The following is a 15,238-nucleotide window of genomic DNA, read 5'->3' as shown; positions in this document are numbered from 1 at the left end:
GCGTTTTCCTTAAAGAGTCTTCGATAAAGCATTTGCCTACACTTCTTTTCTCCTGTAAATGTACATGTTGATGTCACAATTTGCTGCAATGTGCTTGGGATTACTCTGTGGGATTGTTACTAAACTGGATAATAATCTTGTAATACTTAGCATTTATTGAACATTTACTCTGAGCCAGGAGCTGGGCTAAGATCTGTCATGGATTGTCTCATTTCTTTTTTAAAACAATCCTATGAACTAAATACTGAGACAGTCAACCTTCCTTAGATGAGTAACCTGAGACATGCAGTGAATAGATCATTTAACCAATACTACAGAGCCAGTAAGTCACAGAGTCTGAATTAAACTGACAAAATCTGAGTTCTTCAGCACATTCTACTACCTCCCTTGTTATAACCAGTCCCTATTATCATTGGAAAAATTTGTGTTCTAGACGCAGTTATGGAAAATTTGGGATTCACACATTTTTGATGTGTTTCTCATATCATTTTATTCCTCTAAAATTTTGTACACCCATTCATAATAGCCTGAGGTGGCCAATATTGATAACTCCAGGGTTCATGCTTTCCGGCAGTGACAACACCTGTTTATTTCTTTCAAACCCTGCTGGCATGCAGCTTTCGTCTTTTAGATACTATTAAGTCAGCACTCTGTACCACACAAATTTCTTAAATTGACCTGGCCCTTCTGATAACCTGGCAGCTTGTTTGACATATATACTTGGAGTCAGAAAAAAATATTTCCCAACTTCATCTGGCAGAGAGTGAAAAGCTGCTTATCTTCTGTTTTCTCAATGGCATTCACCATCAACAATAAGCCCAGTAAGGCAGAAGAAACACAGGTCTGGTAAATGTTTCATGACATCTGAATACAGAGGGAGGAAATTACTTCATAGAGAGGAAAGCATTTGCCTTTAACTGTCAACAGAATCTCAGACTGGACAAAATTTCACTGCTCTCCTGAGATATTTTGGCTTTTGTTCAGTATCTTTTAAGTGGTTTTCCAGTGGTGATTGTCCTCTCCACCATAGATGAATGATTTAATATTTTCCCATCCATGGAAATTTGGTCAACTTTCTTAGCCTTTCCAGGTATTGTACTGAATTTTTTTCTCTCCAGCCCTGAAGAAATTTGTGTGCTCCAATAATCAAGGATCTTATTTCCAAAGATGTTGGCCAACTAGGGTTTGTCATGGAATAAGTGAGCCAGTCAGTAAGTGTGCCAATGGCCTCCTGCTCCCCTCTTCTTGGAATGCTTTCTTCACCACCTGAGCCCCAAGTGATCATATCCTTTTATGGGCACTGTCATATTTATTTCCTCTCAGTGGTTCCCATATGTCCTTTTATGGACAGACTCTCTCAGAATCACCTTGGTCACTTATGAAAACTGTAGGTTGTCAAGTCAACATCCCAGATCTACAGAATCAGATTCTCTACGTTTGGCCCAAGAAGTTATATTTTTAATAGACTCTCCAGGTGAGTTATTTTGATATAAAGCATCCTGCTCTCTGACTGCTACCACTTAACCACTCTGCCCAGATGCTCTAGAATCCCGTCCCCAGACATCTCTCAAGCACCGGGACCTCCAGTCCATTGACACCACCACTTTTCCCCATATCTCTCTCCTCATGTCCTCACTTCATATTGTGCCCTGTAAGACAACACAGCTTAGCAACATCAATTCCTGACATCTTTTGTCTCTCCCCTGTCTCTTTCTCCCTCCAAGTAGAAAATGGGAATATTTTTCTTGGAAAAATTCCAGTTCTGATTTTGAATAACTATCTTCCTACCCTGTACGTGCACCTGAGCAGCTAAATATTTCAGAAGAAAACCACAAAACCAGGCTGATTGGCCAAGCTTTAATTTATTATCATAAATTTCATAAATATATTCAATGCTGCCAGAAAATCCTAGCATCCCTTCCCCATCCAACTATTTCATACGTTTTTTTTTCTCTCTCTAAGTCTCTAAGCCTCTCTCAATTCTCAAAATAGAAGCACTCAAATGAGAATTCTGCATCTTGCCACCAAATAGTCCAGCAACCCACCAGCATCTGTGCCCTCATGCTTTGCTTTCATACCCACTGCACTGGAAGATGCATCCTGCTTCTATCTAAAGCCGACTCCTCCATTTGTACTTTGGATCCCATTTACCCTTCCATTCTCAAGAATTTTATGCTACAATTTATCCCACAGTCCGTCTTCTGCATTATTATGTCTTTCCTTTCTTCTTGATCATTTCTATCGGTAGATAAACATGCCTTCATATCTTCTATTTAAAAAAAAAAGACTTCTTTGAATCCATGTGTTTCTCTACCTACTATCCATTTTTTCTGCTCATTTTACAGTAAAAGCTTTTGTGAGATTTGACTGTCAGCTATCTTATCTTTTCATAGCCCTGTCTCATTTCATTCCAATAGAGCTGTTGATCCCAATGACCACTTCACTGAAATTTCATTTAATGAGGTATCTAATAAGTTCCACCTTAACAGACTCCACTGTCAAATCTCTGTTCTTCCCTTTACTCTGTATCTAATTTGACTTGGCTAATATAGTCGATTACACTCGTCTTCTTTAAAATACCCTCTTCTTTAGGCTCCACAGTTTTCTGGTTTTCCTTCTGTCAGTTTTTTCACAGGAGGTTCTCTTTCTCCCTATTAGTCTCCTTCATCAAAAATCTAGGAGTTGGGGCTTCCCTGATGGCGCAGTGGTTGAGAGTCCGCCTGCCGATGCAGGGGACACGGGTTCGTGCCCCAGTCCGGGAAGATCCCACATGCTGCGGAGCGGCTGGTGAGCCATGGCCGCTGAGTCTGCGTGTCCGGAACCTGTGCCCCGCAGCGGGAGAGGCCACAACAGTGAGTGGCCGCGTACCAAAAAAAAAAAAAAAAAATCTAGGAGTCATCTTTCATTCCATTCTTTTCTTCATGCCCAATGTCTGACCTATCAGCTAGTCTGGTGAGCATTACTTCAACAAGTAGCCTGAATCCAATAACTTCTCACCATTCATATTGCTACAATTCTAGGTCAAGTCACTATTCTCTCTCACCTGGCCTGCTGAAATAAACCTGTTTCCTGCACTTCCTTCTAGTCTTCACCCCTTCAAATCAATCTCCACAAAGCAACCATTGTGACCTTGTTAAAACATAAATCTAATACTATCATTTCCTTATCTCATTAAAATCCTTCTTTGGCTTCCCATTTCAATTAGTTAAGAATATAAACACCTCCTCATGTTCTATAGGGTTCTATGTTTACTCATCATTCAACAAAATGCATCTATGAGCCAGATACTGTTTTAGGTATTGGAAGAACATTACTGAACAAAATTAAGGTCCTTCCCTTATGAGGCTTACATTCTAATGGGGAAGGCAGGTGATAAACAAATTGATAAATAAACTATATAGGCTATCAGATGGTGATAAATGCTCTGCAAATAAATAAAGCAGGGAGGTGGGAAGAGACTTCAGGCAGATATTGGTGGTGCAATTTAAAATACGGTAATAGACAAAGACCTCACTGAGAAGGTGGGATAATAACCTCTGCAGAATATCCAGAAGAGGAGAGGGGAGAGCCATGGACTGTCTGAGAGGAAGAGAACTCCAGACAGAGGAATATTCAATGCAAGAATCCTGCTGTGGAAGTAGGTGGGGTCAAGAAATAACCAGAAGGCCAGTGTCCTCTAGTAAGGAGAGTGAGCAAGGGGGCATTTGTAGGACAGTCAGAGCTGTAACCCAGAAGTGAGAGATAGAAAATGTGGGGCATTGTCAGTCATGCTGAGAACACTGGCTTTTAACCTGAGTGAGATGGAAAGATATTAGAAGATTCTGAGCAGAAATGACTAACATTTTAACAGGATCACTGTGGGGCCTCTATGTAAAGAACAGACTGAAGGATAGATTCTAGGAGATTAATTAGAAGATTGCTGCAATAATCCCCCTGAGAGATGCTGGTGTCTCAGATAAGGGTAGAAGCAGTGGAGGTGGTGAGAAGTGATCAGATGCTGGGTACATTTTGAAGGTGGAGTCATCGGGATTTGGTTACAGTTTGAATGAGGGGTATAAGAGAAAGCGAGGAGTCAAAGATAACTCCAACATTTGTGGTCTAATTGTAATCAACTGTAATGAGGAAGATGCAGAAAGAGCAGTTGATAAGGGAAGAGCAGCAGTTGAATTTCAGTTGTGTTATTTCAGGGATACATAACTGTCTAACTCTTTTATTAAACCATGGTCCCAGTGACACCTTAGTTGCAGCCTTTGTGGGACCCTGCAGCAGGAGACTCAACTAAGCTGTGCCTAGACGCATGACTCACAGGAATTGTGAAATTATAAATGGTGTTGTTTTAAGCCACCAAATTTTGGTAATATTGTTACACAGCAGTAGATAACTAATACGGTGAGAGTGTGCTGTGATTGGTTAGGATGCCAAAGTATTCCATTGTTTTAAAGGGTGATATTCCTAGTACATTCAAAATATGATTTTATTTATCAAAATTAAATTTAAAATTTATTCAATAACATATACAGTATAAGGTGAGGTTACTTGTCTTAAGAGCTAAACCTTAGGATTTTAAGAGCTTTTTAAAATATTTTTCTTTGGAAATTTCTATTTTATCTGTATTTCCAAAGTGCTTTTTATAAGCACTGGTTCTTTAATCTGGCATATCTCATACTGATTCAGTCGAGGGTAGCTAAAAACAGAAGGATGAAAGTGGTATACAGTCCTGGAGAATTAATTTTATCTGACAATTTGGGGAAATGAAGATTTGAATTCTTATGACATTGAAATATTTTGTAAAATGAATGTGCAGGTAAATTCAGCATACTGCAAATTATATACGTTGGACAATTCAAGGGGAGCAAGTGAGTGGAAAATTTGGTTGTTTTGAAATCTCAGGAAATCTAGTGCTCTTAGCCCTGCTAGTAACAAAAGAGCTATGAGGACAAATGAAGTTTGGTTCATGCAGCATGCTGTGTATTTTCAGAGAGGAGGTGCTACAGTATCAGCATTCCCAGAGATACTGGAGGCTGGCAAGGTAGGTTTGAATTTTGCTTACTTGTTTGTCTTAATGCACTTTTCACCATACCAACAAATGATTTTTAAGCATACAATTAGACCAAAAAGCCATTAGCTACCATAAATCAGTATGTTTTGCCTTGATTTCAATTAACTATTTAGTTAACAATTCACTGATTTTGCCAATACCATAAGGTCTCCATCCCCCAATATTTTATTTTTTCACAAATTTGTGGCAATATTTATCTTCTAAAAGAGAAGTAACTTTCAAAATTATATTTTTTAATGGGAACATACAATTATGGCTAAAAGCAGAAAGTTAGAGGCGTTAGTTTGAATACAGAGGGAATGACCAAGATCATACTGGGTCAGGTATCATCAGAGGAGCTCCCCATTGTTCATCTGACAGTGCAAATGAGAAGCACCCCGAACCACTCCTGGAGAATCAATGGTCATGGTGGCAGTTGATACAAAAGTTTTTCATTTTTGTAAGGATGCAAAGAAGACTAAGCCATGTAAGAATCTATTGCCCTGATGGCATCAAACCCATAATATTGGGTGAGCCAAAACGTGCCTTCTTTTTTTAAGTAAAAATAAAAAACACATTTTTCATTTTCACCAAGAACTTTATTGAACAATATATTCACCCTTTTGTTCACTACCTTCTGCCATTTTTCCGGCAACTTCATAATTCCATCTTCCCAAAACTTTTTATCTTTTTTGAGCAAGGAACTGTTCCAGGTGCCTTTTACAGTCTTCCAGGGAATTGAAATTTTTTCCATTAAGAGAAATTTGTAAAGACCAAAACAAATGGAAATCCGAAGGTGCAATGTCTGATGAATATGGCAGGTGAATCAGAACTTCCCAGCCAAGCTGTAACGGTGTTTGGCTGGTTATCAAAGAAACATGCAGTCTTGCGTTATCCTGATGGAAGATAATGCATCTTCTGTTGACTAATTCTGGATGCTTTTTGTCGAGTGCTGCATCCAGTTGGTCTAATTGGGAGCAGTACTTGTTGGAATTAATTGTTTGGTTTTCCGGGGGAGCTCATAATAGAGGACTCCCTTCTGATCCCACCATACACACAACATCACCTTCTTTGAATGTAAACCAGCCTTTGGTGTGGTTGGTGGTGGCTCATTTCACTTGCCTCGCGATCTCTTCTGTTCCACATTACTGCACAGTATCCAATTTTCATTGTCCATCACAATTTGTCTTAAAAATGGAACGTTTTCATTACGTTTAAACAGAGAATCGCATGTGGAAATACGGTCAAGAAGGTTTTTCTCGCTTAACTTACGTGGAACCCAAACATCAAAGCGATTAACATAACCAAACTGGTGCAAATGATTTTCAACGTTTGATTTGGATATTTTGAGTATGTCAACTATCTCCCACGTGGTATAACATTGATTGTTCTCAGTTAATGTCTCAATTTGATCGCTATCAACTTCAACTGGTCTACTGGACTGTGGAGCATAGTCCAGCAAGAAATCTCCAGCACAAAACTTCGCAAACCACTTTTGACATGTTCAATAAGTCATAGCACCTTCTTCATACACTGAACAAATTGTTTTTTGCGTTTTGGTTGCGTTTTTACCTTTCTTGAAATAATAGAGCATGATATGCTGAAAATGTTGCTTTTTTTCTTCCATCTTCAATATTAAAATGGCTAAAGAAAAATTCACCAATTTTGATTAGTCTTTTTAAAAATGCATGCTGATATGACAGCTGTCACATACAATCTAACAAAATTATTCTGAATGAAGTTAAAGACAACTAAATGATACTAGACCATCTTATGGGAAAATCCGAACGAACCATTTGGACAACACAATATAAAAATTTATAATGTTAATTTAGAATAAAATACCTGCAACTGAATATGACAGATGTTGGTTAGACCATCCAATGAGAAGTAGCATTAAATAAACATTTTTTAGTGTTTTGAAGCTTCCAATAAAGTCAGTTGCAGCACTTATGTCTAGGTTCCACTTACCTAAAAGGAGACCATTGGATGAAACCTCGAATCTGTTTTGGGTCTAAAGTAGCTACCTAGCTTAAAGGAGACAATTATTAAGTGACACTTTCTATGGTACACTTTAATGTGCTCAACAGACATACCGAAACAGCTGGCTGGAGATTGGAGTTGACCTTGTTCCTTCCATTATAGATAGCTGAAGGTGTGGGCATGAATAATATGCTTGTTCTATTGGTCATAGATACCGTATTTATAGTTATGTTGTCCTTGAAGGTGTTAATTTGAAAAGAACTTTTGGCAAAATAACTGGTGAAGACATTCTCAACAAGATGTATGAGGTATTTAGCAGGCACTGTATCAATTACACCAAAAAATGCTTGGCCATGTGCACAGATGGAGTAAATCTGGAAAGGCAAAGCTGAGAAGAGGAATGCCTCACACCAAGACTGTTAGTACACCCAGGAAAAGACCAGCATCCACTGGATCTTTTACCAAGATACCTCACCTCAGAAGCTGCCACTTTCTCAGAGTGTTCAATGGGGGTGGAGGACATAAAATTGTGACTTTTCTAAAAAGTCATAAATTGCTTAAAATTCTCATCTTTTAAAAACAAATTTGTCAGAAAACCAGAAATGTCTCTGAAAGCTGGCTGTACTGCAAAGACGTAAGCTGGCTTAGCCAAGAGAAAGTGTTCGTCAGAATTTATTTTTCCCAAATGGACCTCAGGGCTGCAATATTGGTGAGTCATCAGCCTGTTTCACGTTAGATGGCTATCTTTAATTTACCCATAAACCACTTTTATGTTATTTATTTTAAAATACTTTAAATAATGTTATGGACACCTATGAACTCACCACCAGTTAAAAAACTAGAAGCTTATTAATGGCCTACATCTACCAATGAGCTTTTCTCTGTGCTATTGCCCTGCCTCCTTCCCAACATCCTGAATTTGGGGGTTATTGATTGCCTGCTTTAAAAAATACGTACACATGCATTGTTTCAGGTAGCTATAGTTCATTTTCACTATAATATTTCATTGTGTGAACATACCAGATAAGATAAACCCAATTTTTTGGGATGTAATATCTCCTTTTACACTACTGGATTAAGTTTGTTAATACATAGTCATGTGTTCAATGTGCCAGTGATTTTCTTTTTTAGGCTGTTCCTGTCCAATTTTGGTATCAAAGTTATATTGGCCTAATGGAAGCAGTTAGAAGTTTTTAATTAAACTTTTTGTTTTGAGAACATTGTAAATTCTCATGTAGTTATTAGAAACAGAGAGCTCTCATATACTCTTTGTGCTTTCCCTAAATTGTAACATTTTGCAAAACTAAAGCACATTATCACACCAAGATATTCATATTGACACAGTAAAATACAGGATAGTTTCATCACCAAAGGGATTCCTTATTTTGTCCTTTTATAGCCACAGCTTTCCTACTACACCCTTCCCCCAACCTCAACCTCTGGCTATCACTAATCTCTTTTTCATTTTTATGATTTTATCATTTCAAGAGTGTAATATATGGAATTACATGGTATGTAGCCTTTTTTTTTTTTTTTTTTTTTTGTGGTGCTTGGGCCTCTCACTGTTGTGACCTCTCCTGTTGCGGAGCACAGGCTCTGGACGCGCAGGCTCAGCGGCCATGGCTCACGGGCCCAGTGCTCCGCGGCATGTGGGACCTTCCCAGACTGGGGTACGAACCCGTGCCCCCTGCATCGGCAGGCGGACTCTCAACCACTGCACCACCAGGGAAGCTCGGTATGTAGTCTTTTGAAATTGGGTATTTTTTACTCATAATTCTCTGGAGATTCATCCAAGTTGCTGTGTATGTCAATGGTTCACTTCTTTTTACTGCTGAGTAATATTCCACAGTATGGATGTATCACAGTTTGTTTAACCATCACCCATTGAAAGACATCTGGGTTGTTTCCAGTTTTTCACTATTATGAATAAAGCCGCTATAAACTTGTGTGTACAGGTTTTTGTGTGAACATAGTTTTCCTTTCTCTGGGTTAAATACCCAGGAGCGCAATTGCTGGGTCATGTGGTAGTTGCATATTAAGTTTTTTAAAAACTGCTAAAATGTTTTCTGGAGTGGCTGTAACATTTTGCATTCTCATGAGCAGTAAGTGAATAATACAGCTTCTCTACATCCTTGATGGCATTTTGTGTTGTTATTATTCTGAATTTTAGTTGCTGTGATAGGTGTGTAGTGATATTTCATGGTGGTTTTAGTTTGCATTTTGCTAATGGTTACTAATATTGAATATCTTTTTATGTGATTATTTGCCATCTGTATATCCTCTTGAGTGAAATGTCTGTTCATGTCTTTTGCCCATTTCCTAATTGGATTGTTTCTATTTTTACTATTGCTTTGAGAGTTCTTTATATATTGTAAATATTAATCATTTGTTGGGTATGTGGTCTGGAAATATTTTCTCCCAGTGTGTAGTTGTTTTTTCATCATTTTAACAGGAACTTTTGCAGAACAAAGTTTTGCTAAAGTTTAGTTTTGATGAAGTGTAGTTAATCAATTTTTCCTTTCATGGATCATGCTTTTGGTGTCAAGTTCAAGACCTCTTTGCCTAGCCCTGGGTCCTGAAGATTTCTCATGTTTTTTTTTTCTAAAATTTTCACATTTTTAAAATTTACATTTAAGTCCATGATCCATTTTCAGTTACTTTTGTGGTAGTTGTGAGGTTTAAAATTCTTTTTTTTTTTTTTTTCTTATGGATATCCAATTGCTCCAGCACTGTTTGTTGAAAAGGTTATCTTTCTTTCCATTGAATGACTTAATTTCTGGCCTCTGTTTTCAGTTTCATTGATATATGTGTGTATCCCTCTGCCAATATACAAAGTCTTAATTAATGTAGCTATATAACAAGTCTGGAAATGGGCTACATGCTTTTTTCCCACTTATTTTTCAAAAGAAAAAGAACTAGCTATTCTAGTTCCTTTACTTTTCCATATAAATTTTAGAATAATCTTTTTATAACTACAGACCATCTTGCTCAGATTTTGATGGGTACTTATTTATCTATTTATTTATGCTACATTTGGGAAGTATACAGTCATTATTTCTTTGAGTACTTTTTCAGTCCTGCCCCATTTCTTCTCTCTTTCCTAGGTACTACTGATAAAATAGTTAGATATTTTTTTTTATATTTCTGCAGATCTCTCATGCTCTGTTCATTTTTTCAGTTTATTTTCCCTCTTTCATTCAGATTAGGTAATATCTATCTTTCTGTCTTCAAGTTCACAGATTCTTTTCTCTCTCCTCTCCATTCTGCTGCTGAAATCAACTGTTTGGGTTTTTTATATCAGTTATTGTATTCTTTAGTTTAAAATATTTACTTGATTCTTCTTTATATTCTATATTTCTTTGCTGACACTTTCTATTTTTTCATTTGTTTCAAGAATTTTGCATTTGCTTGCTAAAGCATTTTCATGATGGCTGCTTTAAAATCTTGTCAGATAATTCTAACATTTCTCCACTGACATCATGGTGGGGTGATTTTGTTACTGCCTTGAGATGATAAAAGTGTAACTCCATACTTGACCTTCTCTGACACTACCCTGAAGGCAGTTACAGCCTCATGAAAGTAGAAGTCTAGGCTCCTCCCTTGGCCTTTGATGATGTCGGTGAGGATGGGGCCACAGTTTTTTCTGTGGCTTTGGCTGGAATAGAGCAGTTATTGTCTAAAGTTTTTGTCTTCATAGACCTCACCTTTCCTGATCTTTTAGCTAGAGAGGGCAAGCCTTTGTTTGGGTTATTTTGTCTGAGTCCATTGGCATTTCCAGGTTTTCAGCCCCAAATATGAGATGTTTGAGGCAAACAAAAAATAAAAAACAACCCCAGGGAACTCATCACTATGTTATTCCTTGGATACTGAGATCCCTAGCAAGTCTGTCTCAGAATATTCTTATGTTTATTTTAAATATACTGTCCAGGGCTTCTAGTTGTACTTAGCAGAAGGAATACAAAAAGGTACATCAATTCCATCTTCTTTTAAAAATTGATCTCTATTCTTCAAAAAAACTGGAAGAGAATACATCTCATTTCATTCTATGAGTATTATTTATTCATTATTATACATTCATTACTTAGAATGAATATTACTCGTAATATTTTCCTGATACTGAAACCATATAAAGACATCACAAGCAAAGAAAACTAGAGAACTATATTCATCTCTCATGAATATAGATGCAGAAATCCTCAATAAAATACTATCAAACCAAATCCAGCAATATATAAAAATGATTATACACCATGACCAAGTGGATTTATCCTGGCAATACAAGGTTGTTTCAACATATGAAAATCAATCACTGTAATAGACCACATAAACCGAAAAAAAAGGTAAAGCCACATAATCATCTTAATAGACACAGAAAAAGCATTTGACAAAAGCAAACACCTTTTTATGAGAATACCCCTCAAAATATGAGAAATAGAAGGGGACTTTTCTCACCTGATATAGAACCTCTATGAAAATTCAGAGCTAGCATCTTACTTAATGGTAAAAGACTAAAAGCTTTCCCTCTAACATCAGGAACAAGACAATTATTGCCACTTAAATCCATTATTGCCATTTCTAGTCAAAATTTTACTGGAGCCAGTAAATTTTGGCAATAAAATGAAATAAAAGACCTCCAGATTAGAAAGGAGAAAGTAAAATTCTCTTTATTTGTGGAGAACATGATCATATATGTAAAAGATCCTAATGAATCCCTAAAAGCAATTAGAGCAAATAAACAAGTTCATCAGGGTTGTGGGTATAAAATCAATATACAGAAGACAATTGTGTTTCTATAAACTAGAAAGGAACAATCCAAAAGTTAAATAAGAAAACAGTTCCACACACGATAGTATCAAACTAATAAAATACATAGGAATAAATTCAAGAAAAGAAGTGAAATAGTTGAACACTGAAAAATGTAAAACATCATTGAAAGAAAATACCTAAATAAATGGAAGGACATTTATTTATTTATTGTGTTTATGTATTGGAAGATTTAATATTGTTAGGATGGCAATATTCCCCAAATTTTGACTATCAAAATCCTGTTTTTCTTTCTTTGCAGAAATTGACAAGCTCATCCTAAAAGTCATATGAAATGCAAGGGATCCAAAATAACCAAAGCAATCTTGGAAAATAAGAACAAAGCTGGAGGACTCACACTTCCTGATACCATAATTTATTACAAAACTATAGTAATCAAGGCTGTTGCTACTGGTATAAGGACAGACATGTAGCTCAGTGGAACAGAATTGAGAGTTCAGAAATAAACCCATATATCCATGGTTAATTGGTCTTCAGCAATGTACCAAGACAATTGGAGAAACAATAGTTTTTTCAACAACTGGTACTGGAACTATTGCATCTCCAAATATAAAAGAATGAATTTGGACTTCTTCACACTATATAAAAAAACTAACTCAAAATGAATCAAAAATCTAAGTGTAAAAACTAAAGCTGTATAAATCTTAGAAGAAAAGACGTGTGTAAATCTTTGATCCCTTAGATTGGGTGATTATTTCTTAGGCATGACAGCAAAGGCATAAGCAACCAAAGGAAAAAATAGATAAATTGGACTTCATCAAAATTTAAAACTTTTGTACTACAAAGGACACCACTGATAATGTGAAAAGACAATGGACAGAATGGGAGAAAATATTTGAAACTCAAACCTGATAAGGATTTAGTATCCAGAGTATATAAAGAGCACTTACAACTCAGTGGTAAAAAGACAAATAATCAAATTTTAAAAAGGACAAAGGGTTTGAATAGACATTTCTCCAAGGAAGATATATAAATAACCAGTAAGCACATAAAAAGTTTCAGCATTATTAATCTTTAGGGAAACAGAAATAGAAACCACAATGAAGTACACCTCACAACCACTTTTATGGTATGTGAATTATAGTTCCTAATAATTGGATGAGGAAAAAAAATTGGTGTCTATATCTTCCACCTGTTAAATATTGGCATATTCTCACGTCCTTTGATTTCCATTCTTCTCCTTTGTTTAAATAGATTGTCTAGACTTTTAATTTGGAATTTTCTATGGACACAACTTTTTATTTTCTCAAGTCTTAGTCCAATCCCCCATATGTGTATTTCCTTAAGGGTAATGTATACGGGGGAAGGACACAAGGTCAAGCCTAATTTGTGAGTGTGTGTCATCTCTGGTTAGTTCAAGCAGAAGGCTCCCTAGGAGAACTATTAACACCAGAAGAACCCACAATTATCACCACCTTCACTCTCACACCACCATGCAACTCCTAAAGTCAGGGCTTCACCTTTAAAGTCCCAGGGAGATATGCACTGGAAGGAATAATCTCCTTAGCTTGAATCCATGAACTGTGGGGCTTTCAAGTAGAGTAGGTGAAAGAGTGGCTCGCGGCCAATTGGACCCAAACTGTTGTCATTACCTCTTCATTCCAGAGGGATTTTTAAAGGAGAAAATGAACTATTTGACCTTGATATTTATGTGATTGTGAATTCTCAAAATCTGTGATACTAAGTCAGAGATGTTTTAACCATTAGGCAGATTTAGGGCTCTTGAATGCAGCCCAATTTTGATAGATCCACTACCACAATATCTTTCATTATTTAACCAAGGAGCCTTGAAGAAATTTGTTTCTTTTCCCTGATGGTAATTGAAAATGTTATTTTTATGTTGAACTACATGGATATATTATGAAATAGAATGCAAAAATTATGAATTTTGACAATAAAACACCTAACTTGCAGTCCATCACGTCAGTATAAACTGAGATCAGACCAATGGAAATCCCTTTCTCTCTGTCTAAAAGAATATTTTTAGTAAAAATATTTGAGCAACATGATTTCAGTTCAATAATCTACCATTCCTTACTTGACACTATAGATTAGGGTGAGTGGTATCATGTTTAAATAAGATTTTAAGCTCCTGTGCACTAACTCCTGAAAACCACATTGTAGTTTTGGAAACACAGTGTAGTTTTGCTTAATGTAAACTTGATGTTCTTTCACAGTTTTACAGTTCATGTTTAAAAATGATCAAGTTTCCTCATTTACAGTGGCCACTTGATGTCATTCCCAATGCAATCTTTGGCACAAGGGCTTCCTTGAAGAATTCATTCTGGTTTCCAAATGTGGGAAAATTTCATAATGCAGTTGACAGTGTGATTTTTGAAGAGGTCTAATCCCTCTAACAGCACTTAGAAATATTAGTACTAATATTTGGCTTGATCACATAACATTGAGAAATGTTATTGTAGGAGGCAAATAGCATAGAAATTGAAATGGGGTTTTGACATATTTTTCAAGGAGGGGCTAAAGGGAGGAGGTTTGGTGGCAGGCATCTCTGGAGAACACCACTGACTAAAATGAAAAATGATTCTTCAACTTTCCCATCAGCTACACATTGTATTTCTCCCGCAAATACCAAGTTTAATAAAACATACCTCCTGAATCTAAAATACATTGAAGGGGTAATAACAATCACCAACTTTTGCCTGTTTAAATGTTTACTCTAATAAAGGCATTGCCTGCACAGCTGTTCAGTTTTATAATTTCTCATGGTGACTAGTCCTCATTTCCATCTTTGAAATATTTTTTTAAAATCTTGGAAAGCACATTTAGTTTTTAAACTGAGCAGATTAGTGATAATCTTATTAGCAATCTGGATGGTAATTTTCCTTTAGTAGGTGGCTTCTCTGTGAATCTTTGGAAATTTTATTATTCATTGCTCCTAAAATTTCTGCTCAAAAATTTCTTACCTAAATAGAAAATCTCTGTCATGCATGCTATTGTAAATCTTGGCTCCTAAAGGAACTGGCAGCCTTGATTGATACCCTGAGAGTGATGAGGTGGAATGTATAGGTCAGTTTTGGACACTAATACTTCATAACAAACCACTCCAAAATACAACAAAAAGTACCTATTTCTAGCTTATGAATATATGAATCAACTTGTCTGGGCTCAGCTGGGCTTGACTCAAGGCCATGGGTTCAATTTAGATCTGCTCCAAGCATCTCATTTTTCTAGGACAGGTGGACTAACCCTTGAGGCATGTTCTTCTGGTGGTGATGACAGAGGGCAAGAGCACAAGCCTAATCATGCTAGTACATCAGGTCATATCCCACTGCCCAAAGCAGACATGCTGCCAAACCCAAGTCATGGGCAGGGAAGTACATTCTGCCCCTAGTGGGAGGAACTGTGAAAACATAGGGCAACAAGCATGGTTAC

Source organism: Orcinus orca, chromosome 1, assembly GCF_937001465.1.
Source record: "Orcinus orca chromosome 1, mOrcOrc1.1, whole genome shotgun sequence".
Classification (NCBI taxonomy): Eukaryota; Metazoa; Chordata; class Mammalia; order Artiodactyla; family Delphinidae; genus Orcinus; species Orcinus orca.
The sequence above is the reverse complement of the archived record's forward strand: the minus strand, read 5'-3'. Positions refer to the sequence as shown.